General features: G+C 43.4%; 1 non-coding gene across 1 annotated transcript; it reads right to left on the reverse strand.

Annotated features, from left to right (window-relative positions):
* Nucleotides 1-712: 712 nt before the first annotated feature.
* Nucleotides 713-794, reverse strand: trnas-uga (transfer RNA serine (anticodon UGA)). The gene has a single exon. It is a non-coding gene; the product is annotated as a tRNA-Ser (tRNA).
* Between the last annotated feature and the right edge of the window lie 19,856 nt (nucleotides 795-20,650).

Below are 20,650 nucleotides of genomic sequence, written 5' to 3' on the forward strand. Positions count from 1 at the left end.
CCAGAGTCCAGATGAAGTTTGCATTCCTCACGTACGTGAGTGATAATTGTTTCAATGTCTCAGATCAGTTCCTGTCCCGAGAACATCAGAGTCAATGTCGCGTCCTCTACTCGGTCCGACAGTTCACACTTCTTCAACCTCCTCTGATTCCATTTCCCAAAGAGTTTCTCAAGATTTCCAAAGCTGGAGCCTAAATTATATGGTTTGCTTCTTAAACATTTTTCCAACTGCCAACTGACAATATTTTCACAGTATCTCTTCACAATCCTCTAGCTTGCACCATGTCCAGGGATGAGAAATCCCGTTTGGTGGAGAGATTCCCGAGGCTGGTGAGTTTCACTTTGGAACAAAGATGGTTGAGTGGCAATTTCCTGCGGTTGTTTGTAATGATGGGAGAGGGAGCGGTGGGGAATGAGCACTTTGACGAGCAGGAGGAAGTGTTGCCACTGACCCGAGTCAGAGAACAGAGGACAGGGATCAAAGGAATCTAATGAAAAGCAGCACTTCTGCTTAGGACGTTCAATAACAACTGCAGAAACCCGATGTATCGAGCAGTGTATCTGGAAAGAGAAACAGAGATAATGTTTTAAATATGGGACATTTCTGATGAAGAACTCGAGCTTCCCAAGCCGAATCAAATTACCGGCCTGCTTTGCAAAATAGGTTTTCTGAACTTTGAGCGAGAATTGTTCCAGCAGGAAAGCATTCATAACGTAGTCAGGAGGATTCGAACCTACGTGGGGAAACCCCAATGGATTTCAAATCCATCGCCTTAACCACTCGGCCATGACTACAGACAGTAGAGCAGGGTTGAGCATTGACCAAATCAGCCGTGATCTCATTGAAAGCTCTCGCTGACTTGATGAGCTAAATGCTTCCATCTCCTTTCATACCTTTGCTGTCATTTGTAAGGTGCGAGACACCAATGTAAAAGAAGAAAAGCACAAAGGTAGGAAAAGATATTTGCAGCCAAACTGAGTCAAAATTATTTATTGAAAGGAAAATCACACTTGGCAATTTGCTAGATCTCTTTCAGAACATGACCAGCAGAGGTAAGCAAGGGAGCTGTTGATCTGAGTATTCTTGGACCTGAAGCAAACAAAGGTTCGTGACATATTCATTTCTTTTTCTGGCGAACGAAATGTTCTTTCCTGATGGTTACAAAGAAAGAGATGGTTCCCAATAAAAGACAAAGATTAAGTCGCATCGAGATATATTTCAATGTGACACGATTCATTTTCAGTCCCTAATTACCCCAGAGATCGAGGGGGTGAGTTACTTTTCTTCACGCTTCATCTCCTCAGCTCGGAGGTACAGACATGAAACCGCTAGAGATGGAGTTCTTGAATTGGGAACCAGCGACACTAGGCAAAAGTGAGGACTGCAGATGCTGGAAACCAGATCTTAGATCAGAGTGATGCTGGAAAAGCACAGCAGGTCAGACAACATCCGAAGAGCAGGCAAGTCGACCTTTCTATTGCCAGTCCTGCTGCGTTCTGCAAACAATTTTCGTTTTTGGCTCAGATTTCCAGAAACTGCAGCTATTTGTTTTATGTTAACCTTCATAATGTTTTGGACAAAACCAATGACCTGCCAGCATCGGAAAATCGGCAGAAGTACTGGTACACTGATATGTTTGCTGAACAATACAACCATTCCATGATCGGGAATACGATCCGGGCCACGGTGTTGAGAATACCGAATCCTCACAAGTAAATCCTCACAAGAACATTTTCGTTGCAGATTGTTTTCAACTTGTCTTCGAAGCTTTACAAAGTGGGAAAAGGCCATTCCGCCCATTGTGCATTGCGGCTAATCAGAGAGCCATCTATTCTAGTCGCAGTTTCCAACTTTGGCCCAAAGTTTGGTCAATGTGTCATGCAGAATCTCAGCGAGTTCACTCAGACATTTTTGTGTGTGCAGAATGATTTGCCACATTTGAGGCAAATTCAATGGCATCCGAATGGGTATATAGACAGGAAGCGTTCGGAGAAATAAGGAAAACATTTTGGCAAATATGGTTCAATTAATTTCGGTTATCTGTTCAGCAGGGACAGGTTCGATAGTCGGGTCTTTTTCCGTGCTCGGCATCTTTGATGTGCTCCCGCAGCTGACACCAGTTTTAATGGACCATTTGCAAAAAATGCACTCTGTTTGTTACGCTGTCAGCGCGTTTGCCTATATTTCTGGAGGGTTGATGGGACCATGTTACCCAGCGACGAGGGTCTTTCTGGACTTTTGCTGCCAATGACCATTCGTTTGGCACATTCCCAACTTTGCCATCAAAGAGTTTGGCTGAAGAATAATACCGCACTGATAATGTTACCCCCCTCAGCTCTCCAACGAATCCAGAAACTGACAGCTCTTCATGTGGAACAGAAGCAAAACAGAAAGGGTGGACCATTGCCAGGCACACTGAAGCATGCATGCTGCCTTTATTGCAATGCAAGCCGATTATGTCATGAACTGCTCAGAGAAACGGCAGCGAGGCAATTCAGGACATACTGGAGATTTAGTGCATTGCCAAGTCACAGGAAGTGCTCAACAAACATAAAACAAAACGGAACAGCAATAACCCATGAAAAATGAAGTTTACCAATTGCACTCGTGATGAAATTAGGTCAACAATGCGCTGATGACTCCATCTGATCGAGAGGACCAATCACCAGCCCCCTTCACCAGGACAGTAATGAAGGAAATGCGAGAAATACAAAAAACATTTCTCATCGCGATTGCCAACCTTTTCGCCACTGCAACACCAAAAACGGCGAGCAGATACAATGCAGAAACTGGTTTCATATCAGCAATGAAATAGTAATATCCATTCACTTTCAGTGAAAACGGTGAACAAAGGAAATTGTCTGAAATATGAATACCCAGCGCAGGCTACTTGGTTCCCCGATTATACTGCTGCACAGACTTTCATATTTAAAGGTACCTTTCAAAGAGAGTGTTTGTGGCTGTCCATCTGACAATGGAAATTGTTGCCCTCGCTCTCACTGCCATTATTGATTATGTTGGGTTTGGCATCCTCACCTTGCACGCGGGAGTTCACTGTACAATTTTCTGCTGTGAAAAATCGGAGTGCTTTGGAGCAGAAAGATGCGAAGCTCGTGTGCTTCATGGAGATGTTGTTGGAATGTTTTGCGGTGCTGGGAAGCGGGATCCTCACAGTTCTGGGTAACATCCTCAGGGTTGCAGATCCTGTTGTGAAGCCTACTGTCCTGTGGCGTTTGGAATTGATTTAGTTTCATTGCCGCTGGGTCCGGTTGTTGGTGTTGCAGATTGGATCCTGATCAATGTGTTTTTTGATGGAATCCATGGATGGGTGCCCTGCTTCTAGAAAATCTCTGGCTGCCTTCTGATTGCCATGTTCTATTACTGTTGTGCTGTTCTCCAGGATGCTTGCTGTCTGTACGTATAGCTACTCGGGACAGCTGGCCGTGGCAATTACTGACGGCCACACAAATTCTTTGCCAAGAATATGTATCCCACAACCGCATTCCCAGATGTCTGGCACACTAAATTGTCAACCAGGATATGCCATAAAGCAATTGAAACACCCATGCTTCCCTTTTCTAAAATAAATTTCTGGAAACTGATAGCCAGACTCCTCTGAACACACGGATTTAGGACAGCACATAAACCAACAGCCTCGCTGAGGGAAAGCTCACCAGAAAACAATAACCAATGCCAATCTTGTGCAGGACAAATGTGGTTGTCAAGATTCCAGGCAGGGACTGCACGAAACAATACATCGGAGAAACAGTCAGACAAATAGCGAGCTGCAATCATGAACTTCAGCCAGCCTGTATACGCCACGGGCAGATGTTCTTGTAGTTGTATGTAGGGCATTGAGTGTTTCTGATTCAGGGGCTTTCACCGTCTGCAGCACTGGTTAATTCCTTGTGTTGTATTACTGTTGGAACATATGTAAAACTCGATTGCTCATTGAGATGTACATCCAAAATATTAGCCGAGAGAAGTATTTTGGTGGTTTTTCTGGTGCTGTTCCTGTCATGCCCTCTGGAACTGGACTTATTGTGTGCTTCCTGACGATTCGGTGCATGCTTCCGTGATCGTATTTTTGGCAGAAACCTGCGTTTTAGCTTCAATGACGTGCGTTTGCAAACCTGGTACACCTCCCTGTATTTTGTTATCTTTTATTGGGTGCAATTACAACCCGGCAAATTATTAATTTACATTGGAAGGTGACAAAGAGAGGCGTGTGAAATGCCAAGGTATTAGTTACATTTATCAATTGATTGCACATTACTTTTATTCAGGAGATAAGGATGTAAAACGTGTTTGTGTAGAAATGAGGACCAGTGAGGAAAGAAGTCCTCCGCAGGTGGAGTTTACAAGTGCACTCGCAGTAACCACTACGTACAAGAAAAAAAACTACATGTGAGTGATAAAAGATGGCAATAGCTACGGGTGATCTTAGTTTCCCATCTCCCACTCACGGTTCAATGGTAAAAAAAAAGTTTGGATGACAATAATCAATAAATCATATCAGTCCCAGAGAACAACGCGAGCCATATTTTGGTCATCGATTAGTTTACAGCTGACTTAGTCTCTGTCTTTTCTTGGAAACCATCTCCTTTGTTGTGACCATCAGGAAAAATATTACATTGACATAAATAAAATGAAAATTATGTCACTACTCTTTGTTTGTTTCATGCCCAAGTACAATCAGACGACCTTGATCAACTCATTTAGTCATGCTAGCAAAGAAATCTGGAAACATGCCAAGTGTGATTTTTCGCTCAATAAATAATTTTGATTCAGTTTGACTGAAACCACCTCTCCCTAAAGTTGTGCTTTTCTTCTTTTAAAATGGTGTCCGGTATCTTCCAAATGACGGCAAAGATACGAGAAGAGATGGAAGCAATTTAGCCTATCAAGTCTGCGACAAAATTCAATGAGATCATGGCTGATTTGGTTAATTCTCAACCCCCGTTTTTATCCTCATCTCCGTGACGCTCCATGTCTGTCTATCACAGCCTTGAATACACCTCGCCTTCACAGCCCTCTGTTCTTAGGAAACCCACGGATTTGCTACCCTCTGAAAGAGTGAATATCCTCCTTATCATTTTCTTAAATGTTTGATCCCTTCAGCTGTGAGAATGCACTCTCCTCCCAATTTCTCGGGGGTGTACATCAGAGCAGAATAAGTCCCTGAAGGTAGGTCTGCGCTCTCCAGTGCTGCTCCGTGTATTTGAAACATTTTCAGATTTTGACCTCTGATTAAAAATAGTACACCTAATTTGCACATCAGATTTGCCAGTGGTGAATTTTTTCAAGAAGACTTCAATGAGAGTAATTCTACGGGCAGTGAATAGGGCTAGACAAATTAGATTACTTACAGTGGGGAAACAGGCCCTTCGGGCCAACAAGTCCACACCGCCGCGCCAAAGCACAACCCACCCATACCCCTACATTTACCCTTTACTTAACACTACGGGCAATTTAGCATGGCCAATTCGCCTGACCTGACCTGCATATCTTTGGACTGTGGGAGGAAACCGGAGCACGCGGAGGAAACACACACAGACAAGGGGAGAGCGTGCAAACTCCACACAGTCAGTCGCCCGAGGCAGCAATTGAACACGGGTCTCTGGCGCTGTCAGCCAGCAGTGTTAACCACTGTGCCACCGTGCCGACCTAATGCAAGGACATTTTTCTTTCGCGATCCAGTGCTGTGTTTATTCACCTCTCTGCGCATGAAAATGGATCCTACCCATCCACTTTATCTCTCATCAATATGTGTGCAATTCAAATTGATGTGGCCATGACGACACGCGCACAATGCTGTCTTAGTATGTCTTATGTAATGGAAAGTTCCAACTTGAAACACCAGTATTCGCTGTCAGACTCTCTTGCTTTCGAAAGGAGGAGGATGCTGGGGTGCCAAGAAAAGCCAAATCCTGGTGTTTCAGGTTGGAACTTTCCATTACATGAGATATATTAAGACAGCATTGCACCGTGTAGTCATGGCCGCGTGATACAGGTGATGGATTAGAAATCCATTGGGGCTTCCCTCCGCAGGTTCGAATTCTGCTGGTTCAGTTTTCAGTGATGTCGTGCTGGACGAGTTTTCACTCACAGTTCAGAAATCTCGTCTCAACAAACAAGACCAGTCAGTTGATTAGACTTAGCAAACTCAAGTTATTAATCAAAAATGCAACACACTTATCTCCAATGCAAAACATTATCTCCATTTCTCTTTTCACAGTTACTGCCAGACCCATCGAGATTTTGCAGTATTCTTTGAATGTACTGTGCAGAAGTGCTGCTTTTGAATAGATTCCTTTTACCGCAGTCCTCCGTTCACTAACTCTGGTCAGTGGCAACACTTCCCCCCGCTCGTCGAAGAGCGAATCCCCACCACTAATTTTCCCATCATTATAAATAGCCGCAGGAAATTGCTGACAAACTATCTTTGCTCCAAAGCGAAACTCACCAACATCGGGAATCCGTCCACAAAACGGGACTTCTCCTCCCTGGACATGGTGAAATACAGACGATTGTGAACAGAATTTGGGAAAATATTGTCACTTGTCAGGTGAAAAAATGTTAAGAAGGCAAAGCACGTCACCCAGTCTCCAGCTTTGTGAATCTTCAGAAACTCTTTGGAAAAAGAACTCAGAGGAGAATGAAGAAGGGTGAATTGTCAGACTGATCGGAAACAGTCAGGACAACTTCCCGTTCTTTAAGTGGACGGGACATTGATTCTGATGTTCTCAGGACAAGAACTGATTGGAGATATTGAAGTAATTCTCGGTCCTGTACATGAGGAATACAACCCTTATATGGACACTGGGACAATGAAAATACTCGATACCACACAAGATACTGAGAGGTTCGAAGAGAGATGTTCCCGATTGGAGCAGAGCTGGTTCCCAGTGACATGGGTGTGTCTGTCATGGATGGGATCAGACTGTTCCCATGTCGCCATATTGAATGTCCCAGTCTTATTTCGGAAAAGTAAAACTGATAGAGGACAGTTGTTGTTCTGGGAATGGCAGCCTGAAGTTGGAGGTCAATCACAGAAAGCTTTCGAGGATCATCCAAGGTGTTAGGTTGGAAATATCAGCTCATTCGACTGTTAACTGAAATGTTATTGGTTCAATAGCCCCAGGGCGACAGCGATTGATGTTCATAATGCATCTGTTTTCTGTGCAGCACCGTCTCGTGTTTCTAATGGGGTCAGGCAAATGTTTGCCAAACAAAAACCTTTGGTATGACGAATGATTAAAAAAAAGTTTCTGCATTGCTTTAATGGTTAATGTAAAGAACTGTGGATTCTGGGAATCTGAAGCAAAGACAGAAACTGCTGTCGAAACTAACCAGTTTGGCAGTGCCTGTGGGAGATTACCGAGTTCTGATGAAGTTTTGAAATATTTGTCTCTGAGTCTCTCTGAATTAACGCTGTCAGATCTGCTGAGATTCTCCTGGTATTTCTGTTCGTGGTTTTAAATGAATGCCTATTCCATTTATAAGGATGATACAACCGAACCCATCAAAAACCAAAATTAAGAAATAACACCTCAGCATCTCACTCCACTGCAAGCCCAAGGATAACTACACGATGCTGCATTCTCCAGCTTCCACCCTAAATATTTTAAAGAAGCCATACCGTAAGGACAAGCGCTTCACCTGCACAGGAACCGCTCAGATGATGAATAATGCGACAGACACCTAAAGATTTTGAAGGATATCCTCATGATGATGGGGTACATGTTGAACTGATTGATCGCCAATTCCGGTGTGCCACAGTGAAAATCTGCTGTGAACTCGTCAGAAGACAGACAGAGGATGCGACTATCTTTCATCGTCAGTACTTTCCTGGAGTTCAGCACGTTCTTCACAGGATTCAGCATGTCACCGATGATGATGAGCATCTCACTAAGAACATCCCCATGGCTTCAATTCTCACCTTCAAACACCCAGCAACATTATAACATACGACCGTTTGCAGTAAACGACTCAGCCTTCACATAGCATTAACCACAACACCACAGCACCATGTCTTCGCAAAATTTGCAAGACATGGACACTACCATCACCCGTTGGTACACCACCCACCACGTACACGACAGGTACTCATGTGACTCAGGCAATGTTGTTTGTCACATATGCAGCAGGCAATGATACCACAAGATACCACAAGATACTCAGTAATGGTATATTGGCAAGACCATGCAGACGGTGTGCCAATGGATGAATAGTAACGGCATAACAATTGCCAGACAGGATTATTCACACCCAGTCGGGGAAGAGTTCAGCAATCAAGGACATTTGGTTTTCAATCTTCGACTAAATGTCGGCCAAGGTGGCTTTCGAGATAGACAACAACGCAAAATCGACAAACAGAATTGAATCACCAACTGCCTTCGTTGGGGTGATGGCATCAACCATGATATTCGGTTAATGTCACACCACATGTGACCCACCACACTGTTCTGTATCTGTGAAATCTTCCTCAATTGTTCTGTTTTCACACCATCACCGTGACAAGTTGTTATTGTCTCTCTACCTTAATCACTTTGTTCAATATTGGCGAACTGATAATTTGGGTCAGTCTCGCGGCATGCCACTCGAGCCAAAGAAAAATCAGAAGAACTGGGGATGCTGTAAACCAGGAGCAAGGGCAAGGGTTACTGGGCGGGGTGGGGGAACGGGGCTGAGGCATGGTGGCGAAGGGGGCAGGTGTTTCGCTGCTCTGGGGACATCTGTGGAGGAACATGAGAGTTAATGTTTCGGAACTGGTGTCCCTTCCTCTGGTGTTTTTTTTTGTGGAGCGGTTTTCCAGTTGCTTCTGTTTCTGTTCCATGTCATTCCAGTGCCTTGACTTGTCTCCTGTAGGACTTTATTTTAACGGTTTGTAATTATCTCTCTGCCTCACTTTGTTGGATCATAGGTCAACCATTCTGTTGGCACTCAGTTATTGACACATTACTCACACTGTCTGACACTCTTGTTCACTTGCAGAGACTAAATCTTTGACACTCCGCTCCCACAATTTGCCTGATATTTTGATCTGTCTGCCCTTGATCTCTCTTCCCTTAAATTCAGTGTTCTGTATTATTTCCTCCCATTTCACCTAACGAAAGGGCTCTGGTCCGAAATCTTGTTATTTCAAATAAACATGTGCATAACCTGGTGTGATTTCTGAATTGGTCCATCGCAGTCCAAAACCGCAACCTCCACAGCAGGTACACGGAAACACCACCACACGCACTTTCCCCTCCACACTATGTTCAAGCTCATTTACTCCTGTTGCCGCATGTAATTCTGAACTTGTTGTTCGTGATGAAATCTTAAGGTTCAAGTGGTTCTTTTGCAATGTATGTACTTTGGGATGTGGTTCAATTTCAAAGACAAACATACTTCAACGGACGATACATGCTTCAAAGCTTTGCCTGAGTTGTTTAAATGTCATTTATCTTCAACCCAGTGAGCTGACGGAAGAATAAACGTGCTTTGCACTTCTACCACACGGTGCCAGGGACCAAGTTCAAATCCAGCCTGTGACGACTGTCTGTATGGTGCTTGTACTCCTCCCATGTGTGCGTGAGTTTTCCACCCACATTATGAAAGCTGTGTAGTTTCGGTGGATTGCCAAATGGAAAATTACCCAACTTGTCCAGGTATGTGGATTTCAGGTTATTTCGCTGTGAGAAACTGGAAGGGGATCGATTAGGAAGTGGTTTTTGTTGGGATAATCTTCACTGCTTTGGTGTGGGCTTGAAAGTCCGAACGGCCTACTTCCACACAATTGGGATTTTACGAAAATTATTGCGATCGTGCGATTTTCCAGACAGTCCGAAAGATAAATAATGTTTCCAGGTGTCGTTTTGAATGCCTTCAAACGATATTACAATTCTCACACAGGAGCTCCACTCGAAGTCTGCACTTACGCAATTTAAAGTTGTGCATTCAGTGTTCACGCTTCGGAAATCACAGCTTTTTACCATTAAGATCAAATCTTGTGTTTTTTAATCTATATCATAAACAGTCGAATTAGTCTCATTTACCTATATTTAATGCATGTACTTCAAACTGATTGGAATGGTAACTTCTCAGATTCAGGTTCATTTTGATCGTGGATCGGTAGATGACAACCACCCTTCCCATCATCCCAAGTGGATTTGCAAGGCATCGATCACCAACGCTGAGCCGTGCTGCTCCCTGGCAGAGAGTGAAGCGCGGTGATGGCCTGTTCGGCGACATCATACATGTATTTGTCTCCAGTTAGTTTCTATGGAGTAGGACTGACAATGAGGGGAAGTTCGAAGGCAAGAGCTGATTCTGGGAGGGGAAGCCTCTTGAACAGTTTTTGGCAGTATCTGAGAGACTTTCCAAACTTCAAACAGGCAAAGTCATTGAATAAAATCTCGGGGGATGCCTTCTAACAGGAGAATGGTGTGACCGAAATATAAATAACATAGCCTAAATGAAGATAAACACCGCAGTCTTAGCAGGACGAATGGTAAGAAGAACATATTTGATTGAGGACTTCCTGCTGCAGCCTTTAAGTAGCGCAGCTTAGTCAGCTGCTCATAAATGATGATAAAACATCCATCCTTTAACTGATCACCTTCAGCCACGTGCTGGAGTATGTCGAGTCTACTTATGTCTACCTTTTGCTGCAAAATGGATATGGAGACGTGTATGTCTTTGATATCAGGCTTATTCGGAAGAATGGCTCCACTAAGGTTTGAAGTTAGCTTTCGTGATTCGTTGGTTAGCACTGCTGCCTTACATCATGAAGGACCTGGATTCGATTCCAGCCTCAGGCGACCGTTTAGAGTTTGCATATTCTCCCTGTGTCTGCATGGGTTTCTTTGGGTTGCTCCAATTTCCGACTACAGTCCAAAGATATGCAGGTTAGATAAATTAGATATGCTATATTGTACCTCGTTCGCCAGAGTGTGTTGGTCAGGAGCAGTGCAAAGTAATAGGGAAGGGAAATTGCTGTGGATGGAATACTCCTTAGAGGTTGCGTGTGAACTTGTTGGGCCTAATGACCTGTTTGCACACTGTAGGGATGGTATGATTCTATTTCATAACGTCGGTACTTTAACAGCGTAAGGCATGGTACAACGCACACCTTGCTACTAAAATGGTGAATGGTGGATTCACGCTGATGATCTGTGTCAAAGTAAACTGGCAAGTGTTCATTTCAATTCGAATTGACGACTATGCAAATTTAATTGAAACAGAATCATGGCTGGAAAATACCTCCAGTGAAAATGCATCACCAAATTCAACATTTCTATTCATGGCAAGTTGATGACTCAGCCTATCTCAAATGTCTGATTACATGAATCTGCGGCAGGAACACATGTATACATATCTCCAAACTGCTCCTCTTAACTCTGTAGTTTAAGCGTTACATTTTTGTGAAGGTTTTCTCACCTCCCAGTAAGTGTTGGCCTTCTAACAATTGAGTTTGATAAAGTTTATTTGAACAGTTCATTAAACTATTTGGATGTTTTGAAGTGGGGGAGGAGGGCAACCCTCTGATCCACTGGGACAGTGAAGGACTGACTGAAGGAATACCTATCCAATTGTGATGCTTAGTAGCTTGGAAAGGAACATACAGATAATGATTTTCCCATTCGTTTACTTCCTTTGTCTTTAGGACGATAGTAGTACTCGAGTTGGAGTGTGCTGTCAAATGGAAATTGTTGATGAATCAAAAAGCTGCGACAGTGGTGAATGGTTTGAAATTATACATAAATTGCCAATCGAACTGGCTCAATTGCCATGGAATGGAACGTTCTGAAGAAACTCAGCCGACCTGGTAGCAACTGTGAAAAGTGTAAGAGAAGTAATGTTTCTTGTCCTACATGTCATCTCTTCAGTACTGTTCTGAAGAAGATTCATTTTGGCCTCAAAAAGTTAACTGTATTTCTCTCCAAGTATGCTGTTAGAGTTGCTGAACTTCTCCAGCACTTTCTGCTTTCATTTCAGTTATTAAATGTCCGCAGCATTATCCTTTTGTACGAATGTTTCATAATGGCGCTGTCCAACATCTTGAGGTATGTTGTCGATATATTTGTTCAGTCAATCGGGGAGTATTCCATCGCACACTTGACGTGAGCCTTCTCGGTATTAGAGAAGCGATTGGAGTCAGAAAGCCCATGACTGATGGCAGTTTTCTTGCCATCTGGCCTACTCTTGTAGCCACATTATTTATGTAGGGAGGACAGTTCATTTTGGGGTTAATAGTAACTCCCAGATTGTTGATCGTTGAAGACTAGGTAATGGCAACACCATTGAATTTCCAGAGGTGTTGATTAGATTATCTTAATCAGGATGTGTGAAATTCGTATCACTTGTCTGCCTAGGCCTTCACATTGCCATAATTCTGCTGCATTGTGAAATGAAATGCTTCAGGAGTTGAGGAAGTAAGAATGCGGCTGAACTCTGGACATTTATTAACGAACAGAACCTTGAATAATTCCTGAAGTGAGGTCCTGGAGTTTAGATAACTGACCTGCAACAACCAATCCAGTTTCTGTGCGTCTGGAGTCACATGTATCTTGGAGCAAATAAGAATAGCAGCTTTACTTCCCTAAGGGGTAGAGCAGACTCGGAAGGGATTTTCCATGGTAAGTTGTAATGGGTTAAAGGCATTAGACATAGACTTCCAACTTAGAATTCATGGCATCTATCGTTACAGGGTTTGAATTAGGTCACTGATATCAATTCTGGAATATATTCACGTGAGCTGATTATCATGTACTGATGAGCAATGCTTCTCCAAAACTGGGATTAAGTTTGCTATTAAGCTTCTTCATTTCTCAGAAATTTGAATCAAAAACAAAAAAACTGCAAGCAATGCTACAGTCTCAGTCTCCACAAGCTGCTTACACACAGTACCATGAAACACTTTTGGTGATTCATCAACTCAGATTTTCAAACAAGGAGCTTGTCAGTTGCCTGAAGGGAGAGATAACGTCGCACAGAAAACTGCATCAAACAATTCAAACACGTGGAGAAGGTGATCCTCACTATCCTGGTCTTCATTGGCATTCCTTATAAGGCATTATGACAATTTCACTTGTGTTAGTCTGCTGCTGATCTGCTCTTTGGTTTTAACTTTTGAACAATAAAGTCTCCAATTCACTGACATGTTTCCTTATTTAGATACAGGAAGTGCGATATCAGTTCACTGAGCAGTAGTCTCCTTACAATTCTCCAGTAATAGAGACTCCCGATGTCACTCCAAATGCAAAACTTCCTAATCTCTGTGTTCTGTCATCCGTTCCGGTTTCATACCGTTTGTAGGTATGATAAGAAATCAGGCAAGTTGCAAAGAATGGTAAACGGAAGTGAAACATTAATTCTTGCTATCCCACAGATTATGTAAGACATGCTGAGCCATTTCTGTTTCTGATATACAAATGAAGCCTGTTTTTGCGACAACTTTGAATGTTAAGTGGTGACCTGAGAGAAGTAATGCATGACACGAAAATGAAGCGATAAACTGTTTCAGTTCGCTGTGGATTCTGCAATGAGTCTGAAAATGAGATTCAGAGTATTCAGGACAGATGTTAGTGAGCACTTCGACACACAATATTTGGGAGAGGCTTGAAACTCACTTCCACAAACGACAGTAGATGCAGGGTTTTTATTTTGGTTGCCAGAATCAATCCTGTGATTGTTTACATCTATCTCTAAGGACAATAGCAGCAGAAACAAGACAAAACTGTGACCGCAAATCACCTATCAGGGATCTCGCCTTTCTGAGTTGGAAGTATCTGGCTATTCCTGAATCCTGGAACTCCCTCGCTCACAGCATCTTGGCTGTACCTCTATGTTAAGTTCGCTCAAGTTTCTGTACAGTAGCTCATCAACTCAATCACTGCAGTAATAAGGGATGGGCAGTGAATCCAATGCCATGGAGTGACGTCTATACGCCACGAATGAGTTTCAAACATCTGCAGATTCTACGTGGACGCCCGCAAGCGATCGGGAGAAGGGAGTAGTGGAGCAGGGCGTTTGAGTAAAGTGAAAGGCCATGATGACTGGAGGGCGTGAGGCTGTAAGTGAGAGAGGAAGTGGTGATGCAAGGCTCACTGTTGGCATAAATGGGTCAGCCTATACTCGCCACTGTTTACACTGACTTACACAACGCTGCTGATCAATTCACCACAATGATACTGTTATCTTGGCGTTGTATTCCCTCTGTGCATATTAACGTGGTTAATGGTCCCCGAGAGGATGAACGTATCTTCTTTATCCTGTCGGCTTAAACAGATGAATATATCAGTTTGAAATGAACGCAATACGAGATTGGCTCTTTCTGTGCATTTGCATTGGAGAATGTCCAGGTGTGAACGTACCTTTTCTGTATTAGCAGAGATTAGTTTAAATTCTTATGGAGCAACTTTAATAAAGTAACAAATGTCCAAGTTACTGTGATTGAACAGTTAATTAAATACACATATGGATATGAACAGCATCTTCTGCGCTGACACCGTTGATTAATTAGTTAAAGCGCCTGGTAATAACGAGACTAGTATGGTGTCACATCCTGGCGTTGCATGTCCTGTACATTGAAGGATCGTTGCTTAAACTTTTTTAAAATGCTGTATTGTTGATCCACCAGACCGAAAGAGCATGCTTCTTGTGTTTGAGCTCAGCGCATTTTTATTTCGTGTTACCACGTCCTGCCGCCTGCTGTGGCCCCATCAGTCAATACTAGATCCTGCTAATTCAACGGAAAGATTCTTTACTATGTTCCACAAGGACGTTTCAGTTAACAGTCGAATGCGCTGAAACTTCCAACCTAACAAATTCGACGATCCTCAAAAGCAGTCCGTGACTGAATTCCAAATTCAATGTGCCATTCCCTGAACTAGTATTGTCCTCTATCAGTTTTACTTTTCCAAATGAAAGACTGAACCATTCATTATGGAGACATTTTAACAGTCTGATACCCACAAGACAGACACACCCATGTCACTGGGAACCAGCTCAACTCCATCAGGGATAATCTCCTCTTTTGCCTCTCAGTGCCTTGTGTGTTCCAGAGATTTTCATTGTCGCAGAGTACAGATGAAGTTTCTATTCCCCATGTACAGGAGTGAGAATTTTTTCAATGTCTCAGACCAGTTCCTGTCCCGACAACATCAGAGTCAATATTCTGGCCTCTGCTCGGTCCGACAGTTCACCCTTCTGCATTCTCCACTGATTGCACTTCCCAAAGAGTTTCTAAAGATTCCCAAAGCTGGTGCCTGGATTGGTTTGGCTCCTTAACATTTTTCCAACTGCCAATTGACAATATTTTCACAGTAAAGCTTCGGAAACCTCTGGTCTGCACCATGTCCAGTGATGAGAAGTCCCGTTTGGTGGAGAGATTCCCGAGGCTGGTGAGTTTCACTTTGGAACAAAGATAGTTAAGTGGCAATTTCCTGCGGTTGCTTGTAATGATGGGAGAGGGAACGGTGGGGGATGAGCACTTTGACGAGCAGGAGGAAGTGTTGCCACTGACCCGAGTCCGTGAACAGAGGACAGGGATAAAAGGAATCTAATGAAAAGCAGCACTTCTGCTTAGGACGTTCAATAACATCTACAGAAACCCTATGTGTCGAGCAGTGTAGCTGGAAATAGAAACAGAGATAATGTTTTAAATATGGAACATTTCTGATGAAGAACCCGAGTTCCAACGTCTAATTAAATTACCGGCCTGGTTGCAAAATAGGTTTTTTGAACATTGAGCGAAAATCCGCCAAGCAGCAAGTCATTCATCGCGGAGTCAGCTGGATTCGGACCTACGCGGGGAAACCTGAATGGATTTTTAACCTACCACCTTAACCAGTCGGCCATGAGTACTGACTAAAAAGCAGAGTTGAGCATAAACCAAATCAGCCATGATCTCATTGAAATCTGTCGCTGACTTGATGGGCTAAATGCTTCCATCTCCTCTCCGAACTCTGCTGTCATTTGTAAGGTGCGAGACACCAATGTAAAAGAAGAAAAGCACAAAGTTAGCAAAAGATATTTGCAGCCAAACTGAGTCAAAATTGTTGATTGAAAGGAAAATCAAACTTGGCAATTTGCTCGATCTCTTTGCAAACATGACCAGCAGAGGTAATCAAGGGAGCTATTGATCTGAGTGTTCTTGGACCTGAAGCACAACAGAAATACGGGTCTTGGGTACTATTTCGGATGTATTTCTCAATGAGCTATCATGTTTTACACATGTTCCATCGGGAGTTACCTCACACAAGGAAGTAACCAGTGCTGCAGACGGTCATATAATCCGAGTTCCAAGTCCCGGAGTCAGAGACACTCAGTGCCCTGTGTGTACCTACAAGGAACAGCTGTGCATGGGGTTTACAGGGTAACAGAACTGCATGAATGCACCTCAATGGTCGTCTGTCTGCTTCTCCTCTACAGTTTTCTGTGCAGTCCCTGCATGCAATTTTGTCAACTATGTTTGTCCGGGACAAGATGGGCATTGGTCACTTGTTTCTGAGAGAGGCTGTTGGTTTATGTGTTGTCATAATTCCGAGTGTAAGGAGGAATCTGGTTGTCAGTTCCCAGAAACTTACTTTAATAGATGTAAGCGTGCTTTTTAACTTGCCGCGTGGCATATCCTCATTGCGAAGTTCGTGCACTGCGAATCACGTTGCGGGACTATCCAATTTTGGCAAAGATTTTGTGTGGCAGTCACGAGTTGCCACGACCAGCTATCCCGAGTTGCAATACGGACAAATGGCAAGAACTACAAATTCGATTAGAACAGCACAAGGGCAAACAGAAGGCAGCCAGAAGATTTCTGGGTATAGGGCAATCACCCAAGGTACCATTTCATATGAAAGTCTGTGCATCAGTAGAATCTGGGACCCAAGTAGTCTATGTTGGTTATTCATATTCCAGAAAACTTGTGTTGTTCCCCGTTTATTCTGAAAGTGAATAGACATAGTTGTTTCACCGTTATTTCGAAAGAAGATCCTGCATTGAATCTGTTCGCCGTTTTTTGATGCTGTGTCGAAAAGGTAGGCAATCGCGATGTGAAACGTTGCGATACCTTCATTTCCTTCATGACTGTCCTGGTGAGGGAGAAAGGTGATTGGCTCTGTCGATCAGATGGGGAACCGGCGCATTGATGGCCTAATTTAATCACGGATATAATTGGAAATGTTCACTTTTAATGGTTCGTTGTTGTTCTTTTTTTATATGATACTTGATCACTTTCTGGGACTTGGCAATAAACTAAATCTCCAGTAGTTTTGGAATTGCCTCGCTGTTACTTGTGCGAGCGGTTAATGTCAGAGACGACTCACAGTGCCTCACAGAGAGCACTTAAGCTTCGGTGTGTCTGATCATGGTACTGCCTTTTCAGTTTTGATTCTGTTCCACGTTAAGAGCTGTCGGTTTTTGGATTCGCTGGAGAGCAAAGTGGGTAATGCGATATGGGAGGTATTTTTCTTCAGCCAAAATCTTTGATGGCGAACTTGGGAAAGTGTCAAGAAGAATGGTCATTGGAAGCAAATATCCGGAAAACGTTCATCTCTGGATCGGTTGGGCCCATCCACCCTCCAAACTAAATAGCCAAACTGGCTGACTGAGTAACAAACATCATGCGTTTTTTTGCAAATGGTGTATTCAAACCGTTGCCGGTGGCTGGAGCATCTCAAAGTTGTCGAGCATGGAAACAACGCCCGCGATCCAACTTGCCTTTGCTGAATAGATAACCGAAATTAATGCATACATATCTGCCAATATTTTTGCCTTATCTCTCCGCGGTCTTCCTGTCTATACACCCATTCAGATGCCTTTGAAATGTTGTGAGTGCACCAGACTCTGCCACTAAATGTGGCAATTCATTCCACACAAACAAAAGTTCTGTGTGAAAAACATGTGTCCCTCACATCCCTTTTAAATGTTTCCTCTTTCGCATTAAACGTTTGCTATGTAGATTTGAACTCGCGTGTCTTGTGAAAAAGTGCTCCCTGACTATTTACTTTGTCTGTCTTCCTCATGATTTTATAAGCTTCTGTGAGGCCATATCTCAGCACTGAAGCTCCTGGGAATCTGACGAAGCCGATTCAGTTTCGTTCTCATGTCCAAGCAGTGCAAACCTTGCAAATCCTTGTAAAGGTTTTCTAAACTTACACTTGCAAGAAGTGTGTCCAGCTGCAGCACTTGTTTGACCGCGTGGTCACTCTGGAGCTGCGGGTGGACTCACTGTGGAACATCACCAATTCTGGAGAGTTATGTTGCCTCCCAGGTGCTCAGGCCAGGGATGTCGCCCATCGGCTGAAGAGTATTCGAAAAGGGGATCGTGAACAGCCAGTTGTCTTGGTGCATACAGGCACCAACGAAAAAAAGAACGAGATGAGGACCTGCATGGAGAATTCAGGGAGCTAGGAGAGAAATTAAAGAGGAGGACCAAAAAGGTAGTAATCTCGGGATGACTGCCTGTGCCATGTGACTGCCAGCGTAGAAATGAATAAAAAAAAGGCACGATGAACACGTGACTTGAGGAATGGTGCTGCAGGGCGGGTTTCAGAATTGTTGGTTTTGCGACCAGTTCTGGGGAATGTGGGACTATAAGAAAATTGACGATCTACATCTGAACCAGACGGGAATGAATGTCCTTTTGGCAGTCTTTGCTGCTACTGTTGGGGAGGATTTATACTAATGTGGCAGGGGGCTGGGCACCACAAGAGTAAACAAATCGGCAGTGAGGTGGAAACTGGAAACGCTAAGAATCAGGAAGACAGCATTAATAATGGGAAGATTAGGCAGAGAGCAGATGAATGCAAAAGAACAGGTGATCTGAAATGCATCTACTTTCATGCATGGAGCATAGACAGATGAACCTCGGGCTTAGGTTGGCGCCTGGGAATATGACGTTATTGCGATCACAGAGATTTAGTTGAAGGAAGAGCATGGTTGGCAACCAAATGTTCTAGGATAGAGACGCTTCAGACGGGACAGGGAGGGAAAAAAAGGGGAAGGAGTTGCATTGCTGGTCAGGGATGATATCATGGCAGTGCGAAAGGAGGACACCATGTCGGGCTTGGGTCGTGAGACACTATGGATGGAGCAGTGAAATAAGAACGGTGAGGTTAGATTTTTGGGGTTGTACTACAGTGAGCGTGAAGTGTAAGAAAAAATAGTTAAACAGATCATGGAAAGATGTAGAGGCAATAATTTAGTGTTGATTGAAGATTTCTGTTTTCTCAACATTGACCGGGATACTCCTAGCGTCAGAGGTCTGGATGGGATACCATTTGTAAGAAGCCTCCATGTGAGTTTTCTGGAGTGGTATATCAATAGTCCGACGAGGGAATGGGCCATATTGGAACTGATATTGGGGAATAAGCCAGGGCTGGTGATAACAGTTGCCGTGGGTGATTTCTTTGGGAAGTGTCCAATATTCTGTAAGTGTTAGAATACTCATGGACAAAGATGAGAGTGATCATGAGGAAAGAGTACTAAACTGGGCCAAAGCTAATTATATCAAAATTATGCAGGAGGTCGGAAATGTGGATTGGACACAGCTATTTGTAGGAAAGTCCACAGTTCATATGTGGCAGGCTTTCAAAGATAGGTTAAATATAGTGCAGGATAGGCATGTCCCGTTGAAGGCAAAGGATTTGGAAGGCAATATCCGTGAACTGTTGATGACAGGACAATTGTACGACTCGCCAAGAGGAAAAGGGAAGCATACATAACGCCTCGGCAGCCAAGAACATAATGATCCCTGGAGGAACGTGGGAAGAGTAGGACACGTCTTAAACGAGGAATCAAGGGAGTTAAAAGGGATCATGAAACAACTTCACGCTAAAACAATTAAGGAGAATCCTAAAGCCTATTATTCATATATAAAAAGCAAGCGGGTAACCAGAGAAAGGATTGGTCCACTAAAGGAAAATGAAGGAAGGCTCTATGTCGAATCTGAGAGAGTGGGTATGATTCTGAATGATTATTCTGAGTAAGTCAAATATCCCCAGAACACGGGAGAGCTGTTTAGTCCAGCATCACTGCCATCTTCTCTTACTAAACCAACAAATGAAATTACTGGAAAATCTCAGCAGGTCTGGTAGCATCTTGGAAATATAAATCGATTTCAGACTTCGGGACTAGTGACACTTCTTTTCCATGTCCATCTCCACATGCTTTTGCACACTCTTCCTTTTTATTGAATGTCTCCTGATTTCCAACTTTATATTCAGCTTCTCTTTTATTACTTCCTCTCCAACCATTTTCCCAGTCTCCAATTTTGTATCAGAACTGTTCCATCTTTCACATTGCCCAGGACTTCGAACTGAACAAATAACTCTGTTTCTATTTCCTAAGATAGCAGATGGCCAGAGACTGGAAGGCAGTGTTGTTCCGAAAACTCATTCATGATTAACCCCGAGTCCACAGGGAGCAAGACGTTTACACGCAGCAGAATACGACACCATGTTCTCCAATCCCCCGATGCCAACTGAAAGCGGCCACTGCAGCTGCAATCAGCCGCTTCCTGATGAACCATGGGACACAGCTCGTGGAAACTCCTTTCTCATTAACTGCTCTTTCCGTGTGAAAGGAACAAAGCTTCCATTTTAAATTGGAAACGGATTCAGGAGATTGGAAGGTTGTTCCTGCTCTTGCAACGTGTTATAAA

The sequence above is a fragment of the Chiloscyllium plagiosum genome, unplaced genomic scaffold (assembly GCF_037043375.1).
Source record: "Chiloscyllium plagiosum isolate Xiang-an unplaced genomic scaffold, Cpla_swu_hap1 HiC_scaffold_49, whole genome shotgun sequence".
Lineage (NCBI taxonomy): Eukaryota > Metazoa > Chordata > Chondrichthyes > Orectolobiformes > Hemiscylliidae > Chiloscyllium > Chiloscyllium plagiosum.